This window comes from Macaca fascicularis, chromosome 4, assembly GCF_037993035.2.
Source record: "Macaca fascicularis isolate 582-1 chromosome 4, T2T-MFA8v1.1".
NCBI lineage: Eukaryota > Metazoa > Chordata > Mammalia > Primates > Cercopithecidae > Macaca > Macaca fascicularis.
The window spans coordinates 159020085-159033486 of record NC_088378.1 but is presented as its reverse complement, the minus strand read 5'-3'; the positions used below and the strand labels follow the sequence as shown (position 1 = coordinate 159033486).

The 13402-nt window shown below is 40.1% G+C and overlaps 1 protein-coding gene across 6 annotated transcripts in view; it reads left to right on the top strand.

The window, feature by feature from the left end:
* The first annotated feature begins 625 nt into the window (after positions 1–625).
* The window catches only part of RNF182 (ring finger protein 182), a 55340-nt gene continuing 42563 nt past the window's right edge, over positions 626–13402 (top strand). For 3 of the 6 annotated variants that reach the window (XM_005553997.5, XM_015449881.4, XM_015449883.4), the window contains exon 1: positions 1126–1197. The gene's annotated coding sequence lies outside the window, so the exon portion shown is untranslated. Of the gene's footprint in view, positions 753–1125; positions 1198–1301; positions 1673–13402 lie in introns of those variants that run through there. The other 3 variants (XM_065544388.2, XM_074038837.1, XR_012434225.1) reach the window with 2 other exon arrangements.

Here is a 13402-nt window from a genome sequence, read left to right as displayed (position 1 = left end):
ACCGTGGATTGTATTATAAGTTATTGACATTCCTTTGGTGATTCACGAAAGCCAAAAAATAAATGTCATGTTCCCCAGGGTTTAGAGAAAGACACTGTAGCTTTTGGATTCAGCAACGGATCTTTGAAGAAAACAGTATGGAGGGGATGACTCACGGCCCCCATGGAGGCTGTCCTCTAGCTCGTCCTTTAGAGGAAGCATGACCAAGGGTCTGCTAGTACTTTTCTCTCCCTAAGAATTTCCTCAGGAGGGGAAAAAGTTAGCTTTCTTTTCTCTGCTGCTGAGTGCCATGGCCTGCAGTACGTGACCGGTCCTTGGCACAGAGTCACTCAGGGTTCATGGTAGATGCTTAGGCAGTCACGGCCAGTAGCTGCGCATTGTGGCAGCAGCTGAGATCCATACTGCAGCCTGAAAGTTATGTTTCAGCTTGTGAGGTTACAAGTGTATCCTGTGTTTACATCAGAGATAAAGCCCCCTTTCCCCTCTCTCCTACGGGAGCCCTCAACAAGACAGATACACGGTTTGGGTGGAGTGAGACCAGATCCAGCAGAGGCAAAGCTTGGTAAAAGAGGGAGGAGGAGGAGGGGGAGAGGGAGAAGGCGGCACAGCGTCCCTTGGCAGCTCCGTGCATGCTGCGGCAGTTGCAACAGGAGCACCGAGTAACAGTTGCTCAACACTTCATCACTTTGCCTTGCTCTTTCTCCTTCCTTAAGTTAATTTCCATTTTGAGGGTACAGCTCCACAGGAGAAAGGTGTGGTGGTGGTGGTGGAGGGTGTGTGTGGGCGGATGGTGGAGCGACGGCAGTTGGAATGTCCAGTGTGGGAAAGCAAAGGAGTGCCTACTAGGATGCGAATACCACTGGCCCTGGGCTCGCTCCGCTTTAGCCTTCCGCTCTCGCTGGGGAGAAACAGGCGGTGTGTGAGGGAGACTGAGAGAGGGGCGTGTTTGTGTTGGTGGCGGCCCATCGGGGGTCCTTGTCCCCTCCGAATACCCGGACTGCTGAGGGGAAGGGCTGGGGGGCCCCGGCGGTTGCCATGGTGACGCAGGGTCGGCGGCTCCGCGCAGTGGAGACAAAGCAGCCCGCCCGCCAGCCCGCTAGCTCCTCGCGCGAGCTCCTCCTCCGCGGGAACCTCCCTCCCCTCCCAGGAGCCGCCGCAGCCGGAGCGGCTCCCGGGCCCTGGGCCGCCGCCGGCCAGGTAAGGCGAGCGCGCCCGCGGCCGGGGAGGGGTCGGCTGGACGCCGGGTGGGGTGGGGCACGCCCGGCGCGCGGAGGGAGGGGTGCCCGCATCCGGCTGCGCCCGAGTCCCCGGGGGCGCGTCCCCACCGAGGAAACGGCCGGCGGTCGCCCCCGACGCCGCTGCCGCCGCGGCCTCCCCCACGCCGGGGCAGCCGCCAGCCCCGCAGTCCTGGACCGCGCCGGGCCGCCTGAGCGCGCCGAGGAGAGGGGGCGGCAAACTTCAGGCCGAGCGGCGCCGGGGCCGGTGCGCGGAGTCTCCCTCTGGGCACCGCGGAGGCCGCCGTCCTGGCACCAACTTGAGGGGCTGCGCGGCGGAGGGCGGTTCCGGAGCGCCCGCGCGGGCTGCACCTGCTCAGGGAGCTGCCCCTCTGTTGTTGTTGTTGTTGTTGTTTTTCCTTCTTGGCGTGCCATCGAGGCTTTTAGGGGAAAAAAAGGTATGAAAATATTTACCTTTGGATTTTCGTGTCTCATGGTATTCTCTTTGAGGAGGGCATGGAGGGACAAGCGAAAGATTTTTACAAATCTCTGAAAAGCGAGCCCATTTTTATGCCTGTGGCTGAAGCATTTTGAGGGGACTTCTGAAGTTCGTTTGGATATTGAATCGAAAGACCTTTTTCTTTGGACGGTGCAGTTGCACCTATAACTAGATAGTAAGAGTAGCCCGGGTTTCCCCGGCTGGCGAGACCAGAGTGTAGAGCTGTACCGATACTTTGTCGAGGAGATACTTGGCACCCAGGTCATTGCTTTTGTTTCTGGAAGGTATTGTGTTCATGCTGTAAGGAACTGGAAAGTGCCTTGTGTTTTTTTATGTGTAGGGAGGCAATCCAAAGCACCTCTGGAGGCAGGTAGCTGGGCGGTGTTTGCCTCGGTGTTTATGAGTTCACGTGATGATAAGGACCACGATGCGGTTGCCATTGGGGCACTGGATATATTAAAGGTACCCCTGCCCTTTCTCAGTGGCCCCAAGCCTTACAATCATTTCGTGATAATTAGTTTGTTGCAGACGCGAAGCACAGATTTAAATTGTGACTGTGAAGACTTATTTTTTTGGTACTTAGACATCATCTTACATGTAGTAATATGAAAGAAAACATACATTTTCAGAAATACAGTTGATCAATTCAGAAGGAAATTGTATATATGTTAATAAGATCTGTTTTAAATCATATTTAATATGAGATGTCATATTGATAACTGGAAAATTATCTAACATATAAAATTGTATATCCAACTTAGTAAAATAATGTATAAGTTGGAATAGGTCAGTTAAAGAACTCTATATGGAATGCAAGAAGTTATATTTTTGCTAAAAAGTAATTAATGAAAACAAACTACCAGTGATCATTTTGAATTGCAGTTAAGTTGATTGGAATTCTGGATATTACAGCTATTTGAAGTGTCAGGCAAAGAGTGGTTATCTAATATTCCTCTTCCCTCTTTTGGGATTTCAACACCTGTTAGCCTGCTGATTACTAGGTTTCTCAGTCTGTTCATATTTGCCAGCAACTTTAAGTAATGTCGCTTCATTAGAAGATTGTATTGGAAACTAAAGGATTGAAGTTGCAATAACAGTTTGCAGGTTATTTCACAATTGGGCTTGTTTTTAAACTGAATTTTACCTGTGGAAGATTCACAGATGCTCTGCTAAATACTCTTTCATGACGGTAATGAAATGGTACATTGATTAAAACGAAGTAGATCTGTTTTGAGAAGATAAACAGGAGAGAAAAATAAGTATTTTCTCACTTAAACGTGAACAGCAAACAGGATATTGAAGGCTAGGCACATTATATAGACAGAGAATGTAGCTTTATGTTTTGTACTAAAAATAAATTATTTGTATGTGTGTGTGTGTATGTGTGTGTTTTTCCTAAGGGACCAAGAGAACAGCTTTATTCAGATCTTTGTTAGCAAAATGAGCATTCAAGTTAAAGGACTTGGTCCATGCTTTCAGCCAGATGAAACCCACACTGTGAATTCTAGCCTCAACATTTATGTTGAGGCCCTTAATCTGAGTGACGAAGAATGGAGATATCCATGGTGAATTTAGCAGTAAGAACTGGTACTTTGCCTTTCCTGCTAGCTCACGCAGGCACAACATTCAGTATAGTTTGGCTTCTTCAAAACTGCATCATTTTCTGCCAAAATATAAAGTCAGTATACAGAAATCAATAATCATGTATTGCATGCACTGCTTGGTTGTAGTTATAAGAGCTCTGAAGCATGAAATGAAGCTTGTGTCAGTGCAGTGGAAAACAATAATCTGGCATGATTATATGTGTTACTAGTGTTCTGAGGTATGTGCATAACCAGATAATGAAACAAAAAATACTATGATATCTGCAATATGTCCTTAGAAAATGCAAACAGAAAATGTGCTTTCTGTCCATGGTGTAGCCACCTGGTGGAAGCAGGCAACAGCGCTGCATATCCCCAGGTGTAAAATGCTAGTCATCACTCTTGCTGATTCACGGGACTTTTCCTGCATTTCTAGCTTCCGAGTTTTAATTTTATGAAGTAAAACTGGCCCTAATTTTTGGTATAAGCTGTAAAATATGGCTTGATAATCATCACCATAGCTGTATTCTACCTGAAAGATTTTTGTAATTTAGTTTATGAAGCATATCCAAAGAAAAAAAAATGAGTCACAAATGTTCCTGTGTAAGTTAGGATTAACATTATATTTGTGCCGTTGAAAGTCAGTTGTTTGTAACTACATAAGCCTACATGGGCAGCCTAAAACCACTGAAGCCTTTATTAGCTGTTTCTGGGTCAACATTCTCTTGCGATTTTTAGTTGCACTGTGATAACATGATTACTGGTTGGTAATTTAGTACGTAGTGCAATGTGTCGTAGCATTTATAAAAGCACATTTGTGAAGGATGGTAGTTTTTAAATGATTTCTTCATTACCAAAACACTTAGGTTTAGATTTGTGGCTGGGGAGAATAATGTGACCCTGAGACCTCAAGACAAAATGCTCTGAGTATAAGATATTGTTAACTGACCTGCCGTGCACAGTGGGTATTGATCAGAACTAGTGTACTGCAAAAAGGCAAGGAGACACATGGTCATGGTGATAGGATGTGGTGTTTAGTAACATGGATTATTAATAGTGATTGATAGAAGCTGAAAAACTTCTGTGGGCATGTGTTTCATTTTTCATGTTTTCAGTTCAAATGGAGATAAGATGTCTTAAGCTGTTTGGTAAGCCACAAGTGCTTGGGGAAAATATATACTTTTATACAGTATTATACATAATTTAAGTGATATAAACATAGTTCAAGGTAAATGATTGTTTTCCTTATGTGCCAATTGTTTGTAGCAGTTATATAGTATGGTTTTGGACATCAGTCATCAAATGTTTATCAAATGTTTCCTTCTATATATTCTGTGTTGCTTGATGAAAGTCAACTGACCTCTTATAGTTGGGGACTTACTTGTTTTTCAACTATTAGGGTTATTTATTTTATATGTAATTCTTTATGTATGATACCCAGATATTCTCCTTTGGTCTTGTTTTCAGCCTTCCTTTTTTCAGAAGTCGTTGATTTTGTAATGTTTTTAAAAAAATGTTTTATATTTCCAGAGCTTATTTTAAAAATGATTTGGTTAATGTGTAATTTGATCAGAAAATAGTGTGCATAAAAAACACATTATAATCTTTATATTTTGCATTTTGAGTATTTATAGACATTGTATGTTGGAGAGTAGAATTTGGGATCCTGTTAGGTGATGGCTTATTTCCATACATGTTTTGAACTTGATCCTTGCTTCTTTATCTTACAGTCGTTTGAAGTGAAAACCAAAGAACTAGGAGGTGGAGGCAGCAGTGAGTTAAAAGGTGTTAAAGAGATCAGTACACACTGAGAGTCTGCGGGTGTAGTGGCCAAAAGTGGTGCAGGGGTGGGGGTGCAGTGCTGGTGGTTGGGAGGGCAGGGTCAGGGAGTCTGGGGTTGGAAGCTGGGAGACAGTGATGGCTCTAATAATCTCTTTAACACTTTATGGTCCAGACTCTAAAGCAAATTACCTGAGGTCTTTACCTAGTGACCATTTCCAAAGGCTGGCCAGTCCTACAAAAGAGGTGCTGGTGCTGGTCCTGGTCACTTGCCTCCATTTTTCCTCCCAATTAACTAAAACATGACTCTCTCAAATTGTGATTTAAGTGCACTTTAAATATTGTAAACCACAAATTAAGGCCCAATAATAAAATGTTTCCACATGAGTAATGTTATCTAATTGGTCAGGTACATGATTTAGATAATCAAGATAGCAATGGAACTATAAAATAAAACTGTGTGTGTTTGGCTAACATATTTGATGTATTTGAGTGAGAAGTTGTGTTTCCGAGCAGTCTGTTGTGAACCATCTTCCCTCTTCTATAGCTATGGTCATTCAAGGCAGACATGGTGTTTTACGTAAGTTGATCACCATGTGATGTGTCAGGCATAGTTATACTGAAGAATTGTTGTTTCCTCAAACTCTTGAATTTTAAATCTACAATAAAAGGTTTCTGTGTGGTCTTCTCTGGCCTTTTTTTCTTCCTGTATATTGGTTTCCTGAGACCTTGTTTAGTCTGATTGCAGTAATTTTGACTTCCAGCTCTTCTCTGTCAATCAAACCCTTATCAATTCTTCCCTATGGGCCACTTTTCCAAGCACTTCAGAAATACCAACTCATTTAATCCTCACAACAACCCTTTGAAGTAGGTACTATTATCCCCATTTTATAAATGAGGAAACTGATATGATCTCTTTCTGTTATGTTAACCCAAATGTACACAAAATATACCAGAATCCTGGCTTTGTGTCAAGGAATGCAGCAAGCTTTATTTTCTATTTACTGATATCTACTAAGTGTAGAAATAATGACACTAATTATTATGCTTGGGCTTTCCTCCCCCATCTTATATTTTCTTTTTGCTAAAACTAAAACCTAAAGTCATAAAACAAGAAGCATTTCTTCATAGCACATTGTGACATGTACCAGTATTTTTTTCTGTACATAGAAACTAGAATAATTTATGAAAAAGATATTTTCCGAAGGTGGTTGTTCTTTAATTTATTATTTGTATTAATATATTTAAAGAATATAGTCAGCCTTGCATAGCTGCAGATTCTATCAATTATGGATTGGAAATATTTGGAAAAAAATAACAATACAATGATAAAAAAATAATACAAATAAGAAACCCAGTCTAAGAACTATTTACATGATATTTACATTGTATTAGGTATTATAAGTAATCTACAGATGATTTAAAGTACATGGCAGGATGTACATAGGTTACATGCAAATACTATGCCATGTTATACCAGGGACTTGAGCATCCTCAGATTTTGGTATCCTTGGGGGTCCTGAAGCCAACCCCCCTGCAGATATTGAGGGGTGACTACATATTTTCTGTGGTATTGGCCGTGCTATATACATGTAAATCTCTCTTGGAAATGTTGATCCATTTGCATTGCCTCACGGGGTTATCCTCAATCTGGGCTCACCTGCTCTTCCCTAGGCTACCTCTTACATGTACTAAGGACTAAGTGATACTCCCTTCTCACTCTCTCCCAGTGGAACTCTGTGCATGTCCCTTCTCTGAAATAACACATGTTCTTACTGTCTCCATAGAAGAATGAGTAAGCATTTTAATTTCAGGAGCCTTATTTAAGCTATGTGAAAAGTAGTACTAAATAAGAGACAGGTGTTCATAAAAGCAAGTGAGTAAACATAGTTCTGTAGGTTCATTTAATAGTAAATTTTGTAATAACTACTATTTATTAAGCATTTACTTGGTGCCAGGTACGCTATTAAGTATTCCACACAAGCTGTCTCTTTTGATCATCACCATAATTCTTGTTTCCTTATCTATAAAAGGCTAATAAATAGCTTATCCAAGATGGTACAGAGTTGGTAGATTTAAAAACATGATTTGTGTGGATAAACCACAATCTGAATTTGACTATGATTGCGTTGTTAATTACCAGCAGACAAAGAATGCCTTCGTGCTGCAGTGAAGATGCTTTTGGGATTATGTTACTTTGGAAAGAGTGGCAGTTGAGGACTGCCTGGTGGAGCAAATTCAGAGTGGCAGGTATGGATGGCTGAGAAGGAGGGGGTAGTTCTCTGGAGGTAGCCAAGAAAAAGACATTGTTGTTTACAATTATTGCTGCAGACCTCAGATGGGCTTTTGGAGTAGAAGGAGGGAGAGAACCCCTATCCTCAAGTCGAATTTTGGAAAAAAAACCAACAAAATTAAATGGAGTTATTTTCTGTCTCCTGAATTTGTGTTTTGTTTTATACTGTGTTCCGGATTGGAAATGAACAAGGGCAAGGGCTACCTGAGTGGTATAGGATGAAATGAAATGAAAAGTAACTCAATAAATGTCATACACCGCAGGCTAAATTCTCTGAGGGTCAGAGCAACATGCTCTTTGTTACAGTGGGAGATTTCCTTGTTTTAGGATGCTGAAGGTCTGGAGCGTGGTATAAGGGATGAAGTTAGAAGTTTGGAAAGATGTTTTCATTTGGGTCATTCCCCTGCATGGCGTGGGGTTTTCCTGGAATTCCTGGTGCATACTTTTCTTGATAACTCCTGGGGGAAAAAAGGAATAAGAGACTTAGAATCTTAATACTATGGAATAAAACCACTTTTATGATCATCTAATTATTTAGATCACTATGACCTTTTTTTTTTTTTTTTTTTTTTTTTTAATGTTCAATGCCAATATGAGAAGCCAGACATCCTGGATTTGAATACTGGCTCTGCCACCTTTTAGTGATATGACCTTGAGGTAGCTGCTTAATCTCTCTGTGCCTTCATTTCATTACTGCAATGGACAGCATTCTTATGTGCCCTCCAAATTCGTATGTTGAAATTCTAACCCCCAAGGTGATCATATTAGGAGGTAGGGCCTTTGGGAGGTGATTAGGCCATGAGGGTGGAGCCCTCATAAATAGTATTAGTGCCCTTATAAAAGAGACCCCAGAGAGGTCATTGGCCCCTTCTGCCATGTGAGAACACAGTGAGAAGGCACCATCTGTAAACCAATAAGTGGCCTTTTACCAGATACCTAATCTGCCAGCACCTTAATCCTGGACTTCCCAGTTCCCAGAACAGTAATAAAGAAATTTCTGTTGTTTATAAGCCATTCAGCATATGGTATTTTGTTATAGCAATCTGAACAAACTAAGACAATTACGTTTAAAGCGGAGACAATAATATTACTTCACTTGGTGATTGTAAGGATTAAATGAATTAACATTTCTAATGTAATTAATAGTTATTAAGGGTAAGTTTTGTGTGGAGAAAGGAAAATTAATATTTAATTTATTTCAGGTAGAAACAAAAATCTCATTTTCTTTGGGCCTTTAAGTTCAACTTGCATATCTTAATGCTCTGTTTATATATCTGGTGAATATGAGCAATCATCTTCACTTTTTCTTTGACTAAACTTTAATTCAAATTGAACATATTGGATTTCTTAAATTATCAGCCTCATTTATGAACTTAAATTTCAAACCTTAAATATTGTAAATTGCACATGTTACTTTAATTATTGATTGTTCTATTTAGATAAATCATATGCTTATTGGGCAAATTTATGACTCAAGTAAGTAAAACCTTACCAAATACTTAGGTGAAGTTCCTTTGAATATTTTGTCACTTACAAAATTAATATTGTATAGACATAGTCAAATACTCCTAAACATTTCAATCAAAATAAATCTTATCTAAAATCTATTACACATTTTGAACTAGAATCACAAGGCTCATCTGTCAGTTTGATGTCAGATTCTTTTAAATTGTGCACAGGCTGTTCCAATTAATATAAGACATATTTCTAAACTTTTCTAAAAAGTAATAATACAAGTCTGATTTTCCTCATCTCTACATTTAATTCTAAACCTTCTCTAGATGGGAGTTAGTTACCCACTAGAAGGAAGTTTATAATCTCAGATAAACTAACTGAAGATGCCATTCTAGGTGAACTTTAGTTATCTTACCATCCCATATTGATTTGAAATTGCTGTCTGACCATTTTTGAATTAAAATATGGTTGCTTATTGATCACTCATTTAAGGCTTGAATGCTGCAACTGGACGGCACACATTCTGGAGAATTCTTCCTATGACATAGATGGACAGGCTTGGCCCTCCTGTGTAGTCATCATAACAATAGGAGACTCCAAACCCTTCTTTTCAGATAGTGTTGGTTTTTTAATCCTTAGACCAGTGCTGTCCAATATGTACTTCTAAGTTATGGGTAGTGATATTAAAAAGTAAGATTTGGCCAGGTGCGTGACTCACACCTGGAGGCCGAAGCAGGAAGATCACTTGAGGCCAGGAGTTCAAGACCAGCTTGGGCAACATAGTGAGATTTCCACCTCTACAAAAAATGCTAAAATTAGCTGGGCACAGTGGTGCGCATGTGTAGTCCCAGCTGCTCTGAAGGCTGAGGTAGGATGCAGGAGGATTGCTTTAGCTCAGGAATTCAGGTTTCCATGAGCCATGATTATTCCACTGCACTCCAGTATGGCGCGAGACTCTGCCCCTTAAAAAAAAAAAGAGAAAGTAAAAAGTAATTATTTTTAGTAGTAGATTTTATTTAACCTAATATATCAAAATTACCATAATTTCAACATGTAATCAATAAAAAAATTATTAATGAGATATTAAACATTTTCATTTTGCACAAACTATTTGGAATCTGGTGTGCATTTTACACTTAGAGAACATCTCAATTTGGATGGTAAATTTTTAGCAATTAAAGTGAGGCCGGGCATGGTGGCTTATTCCTGTAATCCCAGCACTTCGGAAGGCTGAAGTGGACAGATCACCTGAGGTTGGGAGTTTGAGACCAGACTGGCCAACGTGGTGAAACCCCGTCTCCACTAAAAATACAAAAATTAGCTAGACCTGGTGGCGCGTGCCTGTAGTCTCAACTACTCCGGAAGCCGAGGCAGGACAATCGCTTGAATCTGGGAGGCGGAGGTTGCAGTGAGCCAAGATTGCACCACTGCACTCCAGCCTGTGCAACAGGAGGAGACTCCGTCTCAAAAAAAAAGGAAAAAGAAAAAAAAAGAAAAGAAATGTGGTCTTACCAAAAGAGTAATGTTGTATTTGCAGGAAAAATATTTTTCATTGGTTCAGTTTCTAAATTTAAGTTAATTGAAATTAAATGCGATGTAGATTTCAGCTTCTTAGTTGCACCAGCCACATTTCAAGTGCTCAATAGCCAAACATGACTAGTGGCTGCCATGTTGAATAGTATAGTCCTAGACTTGATTCAGAGTCACTCCTCACCCTGTCTGTCATTGTTATGGAGTCCCTTGTTGTTATGATGACTATACAGGAGGGCCAAGCCTGTCTGTCTATATCAGCTTTAGGCTTTGCCCACCAATATTTGAGATATCTTCTTTCATTCTGTTGGATTCTTCATTTCCCTTGCTCACAGTTATGTTAGTCGTTTTAATGACATCTCTTGGTTTGAAAGGCATTTTAATGTGATTTCATTAGATCCAAATATTCTATACTTTTACCTATTTTTCTGAGTGACTTCTCCAACAATGTTTTTTTGATTTGTTTACAACAGTTGTACTTCCAAAGGTAGTGCAGTGGGGTAGGCTTATGCCATCTTTGTTTCTTCATAGGTAGTTTGCCATTTAGATAGGATTATGAAGACTGAACTGTGATCTAAGCATGAGCTCGTAATGCTGGCTGGCAGCCCCACTCCTTTTTTCTAGTCTGTTCATTATTCTTCTGTCCTGGACAAACAAAATCCAAATAAACAAGAATATTAGCAGAGATAAATAAAATTGAGATAATTAAAATAATGCAAATGAGTGGATGAGTACCTTAGATTAAAAGGTAAGGTAACATTTAAATAGGGATTTGAGTGACAAGAGAAGATCTGCTCAAGAGCAGAGCATTTCAGACAGAATCAGTCAGTGCAAAGGCCCTGAGGCAGAGAGAGAAGGCAGGAGAGTCATATGAAATGAGGTTAGAAAGAAAAGGGGTGGCCAGATTGCTCCAGACTTTGTTATTCATGGTAAGGACTTGAGTTTTATTCTATGTGGAATAGGAAGCCATTGGAGGACTTTTTGTAGAGGTGGTCCGGGAAAGATGGGAGTAATTTGGTTAACATTTTAGAAATATTATTCCATGTAGAGAACGAATCTACATGGAAGATGTAAGGGGACAAGATTGGTACCAGGGAGACTTGTTAGGAGCCAATTTCAATAGTTCAGGTGAGAGATGGTGTATTTACCACAATTTTAATTTTACATTTATTTATGTGATAGATTTATACCATCCTCAGTAGACTGTAAGCTCCAACAGGGCAGAAACAATGTCTTTTTTTTTTTTTTTTTTGCCTAAAGTTGTAATCCCAGTGTAGTATTCCCAGATGTAGTCCCCGTATGTTGACTTAACTGTCAATTCAGCATTTTCCATATTTCACACATAGAAGATATGTGTATGTATCATGACCAAATAAATTACTATAGCTAGCAGGAAAGTATTCCTAAAGTCAGAATATCAAGGCCTTTATTCAGATGTTCAGATTAGAGTTGGAAGTCCTTCACTCTGATTCTGACAGTGAAATGACTTACAAACCACTTATTAACAAGTAGAAGATATTTTTACAGGAAATCAGAACATTTGATGATCCCAAAAGATAGCACATTAGTTATAACCATATGATGTCACTGAAACTTTTGAAATTGTTATGATCTCTTAATCATGATAATGTATGGATAGAAAATTTACTCAGCAATGTATCTTACATTGAATATATACAAAAGATGTTTAAAAATAATACATCTTGCTATGATTCGTTTGAGATAGACATCACTTATCATAATGGGGTACTAGAAATGCGCTATGCTGTTGATACAGTTTTGGTGGGTGAGTGTATTAGTCCATTCTCACGTTGTTATAAGGAACTACTTGAGAGTGGGTAATTTATGAAGAAAAGAGATTTAATTGAGTCACAGTTCTGCAGGCTGTGCAGGAAGCATGGGTGGGGAGGCCTCAGGAAACTTAACAATCATGGCACAAGGCGAAGGTTAAGGAGGCACATTTTACATGGCCAAAGCAGGAAGGAGGAAGAGAGATGGGAGAGGTGCCACACACTTTCAAAGAACCAGATCTCCTGAGAACTCTGTCACGAGACAGCACTATGGGTATGGTGCTAAACCATTAGAAGCCTCCTCTATATCTAATCACCTACCACCAGGCCCCACCTGCAACTTTGGGAATTAAAATTCAACATGAGGTTTGGGTGGGGACACAGAGCCAAACCATATCAGTAAGGAACTAGCATCATAGAAAAATTAATGTTTTCCTTTTCCCTGTCTTTATAGACAATGATGGAAGAGTTAGAAATCCTTAAACAGCTTTATGTAGACAAATGGACACATAATTAGGAGAAGCTTAAAGCATTTTAGAACTCAGGATAATATCTCTGTTGAGATTCAGTTATTCTTTGATCTGCAGTAAATTTAAATGGTCGTGGTTGGTCTATAAATATAAATTTTTCTTTCACAGACAGTTTTAAAAGGGAAAAATTTAGACAGCTCTTGTAAAAATCTCACATTGTAGAGTAGGAAATTTCTTAAGTAACACTGTGCTAGGCTCTAATGACTCAAAGATGAACAAATCAAGTGTAGCCCTACCCTGCTGATGCGAACAGTAGAAATTACAGGTAAGTGTCTGGTCGTTACACAAGTGTGTATCATGATAGGGCATATATATGATGCCTGTGGGATCTGTAGGAGAGGCATCCAAGCAAGATTTGGGATTTGGGAATAATTGATGTCTATACTGGATGAAGGATGACCCAGGAAAGCAGGCAAATATGGGACAGTTTGGGGTGGTAAGAGTGGGTAAAAGAGCTATAAAGAGGGAACTGGGCATCGTAAAAGCTTAGAATCCATTTGAGATAATATGGCTTCTTTTGGAGAGTAAAAAGAACTGGGGAGGGGATGGAGTGGGGTCGGGGAGGAGAAAGGAGTAAGAGATGTGGCTGGTGAGGTAGACAGAGGCCAGATGAGGAAGACGGTAAAATATTTTAAGCAGGGGAGTAAATGATCAGATTTGAGTTTTAGAAAATCTCTCATGGTGTTACATGTAGACTTTTCACAATCACAACATTACCTGTTTTGTGTT